General features: G+C 43.1%; 1 protein-coding gene across 1 annotated transcript in view; it reads right to left on the bottom strand.

The window, feature by feature from the left end:
- The window catches only part of USP8 (ubiquitin specific peptidase 8), an 80,146-nt gene extending 78,031 nt beyond the window's left edge, over nucleotides 1-2,115 (bottom strand). The window contains exon 1 of the mRNA XM_017517881.2: nucleotides 1,973-2,115. The gene's annotated coding sequence lies outside the window, so the exon portion shown is untranslated. The remainder of the gene's footprint in view (nucleotides 1-1,972) is intronic.
- Between the last annotated feature and the right edge of the window lie 449 nt (nucleotides 2,116-2,564).

Here is a 2,564-nt window from a genome sequence, read left to right as displayed (position 1 = left end):
ACTCTTAAACTCAGCTGCTTATCTGAATACAAATGCATTAAACTCTAGGTGAGAACCACTTAGCTAAGTCCAGGCAAGCCAGAGAAACATGAGAAATACTATAGTTTTAAGCCACTATATCTGGAGTGATTTGTTACACAGCAATAGGTAACTTGGACAAGGCATTTTTTAAATGTTTCCTTAATTTTATCCAATTTTATTAGCAACACATACCTGAAGACTTTTTTTCTTTCACCTCTATAAATGAGTGTATTTGCACATAAAAAAGTTCATAATAAAGTATAATGTTAGACTTATGAAAAAAATTTGATGTACTGGCTTTATTTTCCAACTGTCTTATCCAAAAGCCATTATAATTCTTTTTCATTATGTCCACATTTTTTATTTGTATTCTCTCAGAGATTTGCTCCTGTCACCCAGGATAGAGTGCAATGGTGCAACCTCAGCTCACTGCAATCTCTGCCTCCTGGGTTCAAGAGATTCTCCTGCCTCAGCCTCCCAAGTAGCTGGGATTACAGGCATGTGCCACCACACCCCGCTAATTTTGTGTTTTTAGTAGAAACGAAATTTCACCATGTTGGCCATTCTCGAACTCCTGACCTCAGGTAATCTGTCCAAGTGCTGGCATTACGGGCGTGAGCCACCGCACCCGGCCATGTCCACGTTAATAAACGAATGTCCATAATGATTAATAAAGTTCAAGTAAATATATTAAAAAATGAAATGCTAAAAAAAGGCATCTTTAAAACATTATAGTTTTTCTTATACCTTGTTTTGTAAAAAAAATACATGCATATGTGCAAAATTTCATTAATGACAGGTGTACTTTTTTTTTTTTTTTTTTACTACTACAGGATCTTTACTAATATTAAATTTGCATCCAACGTATCACAAGAAAAGGAATACATATTTCAAGGCAGCCATATCAACATGATAAAGACATAATACAATCGATATTATGTCTATCTTACTGGTCCAGGGATATGTTGTAACGAGAAACTACTCAAATCCATCATGAATGACATTCACCCAACGAATCTTAAACAGAATCGGCTGAAATGTAAAATCTGCTTACAAAGCAAAGCCGCAGCAGAACAAGCCTAAAACAGGAATACTTCCTTAACAAATACCACTTGGCATTTTTAACAGCTGCAGCAGGATATTAACAAAACTAGGAATGCTTTGCAGATTCAGAAAAGGTAACATCCTTTAGATATAAATCCCTTTCATCTGAAACCCTCAGATCTCTCAACAAATACTAAATTCCTTAGGCTCTGCAACACCGCCGTGTCAGGTAAATATTTTGTTAGTGATTAAGTGACTTGTTCAAGGTCACAGAAGGAACCGGAGGCAAGAAATAAACCCAGGAGGGTGATCTGTAGCTTTATATATAAATGCATATCACTGCAAGTAAGGATTCTGATAATTTCCAAGGTGGAGTGCCAGTGAAATTAACTTGTCCCACAACTCTAGGATGGAAGGCACTTTTTGGGGGGGTGGATGAAAAAAGCTTCTACAGTTTTAACTCTGATAACCTTATAGGGTCTTTAAACACATACTTAAACTTCACTAAAATCAAGTGTGACTGGGGAAGAGGAGAAAACTGGGAAACAGTTTGAGGAGCTGTAGTAAGGCCTTGGATTGTAAGCAGATGGCAGAAAATTTTTAAAACGGAAGCAGAGGAAAGAGGTCAAAGTCGGGTGTAAGTGACCAAGAGAAGGGAAGAATGGTCAAAGCCACCTTTTAAAACCGAAAAACCACACGAAACTCGCTGGGCAACCCCAGGTGAGTGGCGTAAAAGACTCAAGGTTGGGCCCTTCCTCTTCACAAGCCGGTTCTACCTTTTGGAGTTGTCCCACCCCTCTCCGAGGACAGGGCTTGTCTCCCGGGTGACCAGCAGCTGGTAGGAGACGGGGTTCGCACCGGACGACTTCCCAGAGAACACATACCAGGGCCCAAGACTCGCACTCACCGAGGCGCCAGGCGCGCTTCACTAACGCCAACCTTCTTGCCAGAGGCCCATCTCCCAGGAACTCAAGGGAGAATTAGCCTCGGCTACCCGGACGGAAGCCAGCCCAGCTCATCCCCTTTTCCCGATTTGCATTGCGTGGCGGCGCGTCGCGTCTCCAGACGTCACGGCAGGGGCGGGGCTTCGCGTGCGCTCTCTTGTTACTCTATTTACACCGCCCTGTCCCTTTCAGTGAGGACGGCGCGGAGGGGCGAGGGAGGATCGAGGAGGACCTTATGGGTGGGCGGTGGTGGCAGGGGCGGGGTTTCTCTGAGCCAGGTCACGTTAGTTGGCCGATCCCTTACTCTCCGCACCTAACCCTGCATTTCTGGGTTGCAGCCCGGCGGCAGCCAGGCAACCCTGATGTTGCTTCGCCTTGTAGAAGAAGCGAGGTTGCTCTTGCGTCCTTTTGCTACGTATTTTCCTCCTCAGATTGGAAATAGAAAAAACGTAAAAGGGGATTTAACTCCCCTCTATTTCTGGCTAAACATTCTCTGAAGCAAAGCCTTTGGTCAAAGAAAAATAGGCATTATCCTAAAACACATTTTATGTACAA

Source organism: Cebus imitator, unplaced genomic scaffold (genome assembly GCF_001604975.1).
Source record: "Cebus imitator isolate Cc_AM_T3 unplaced genomic scaffold, Cebus_imitator-1.0 Scaffold651, whole genome shotgun sequence".
Lineage (NCBI taxonomy): Eukaryota > Metazoa > Chordata > Mammalia > Primates > Cebidae > Cebus > Cebus imitator.
Note: the sequence above shows the minus strand (reverse complement) of the source record. Positions and strands in the feature narration are given on the sequence as shown.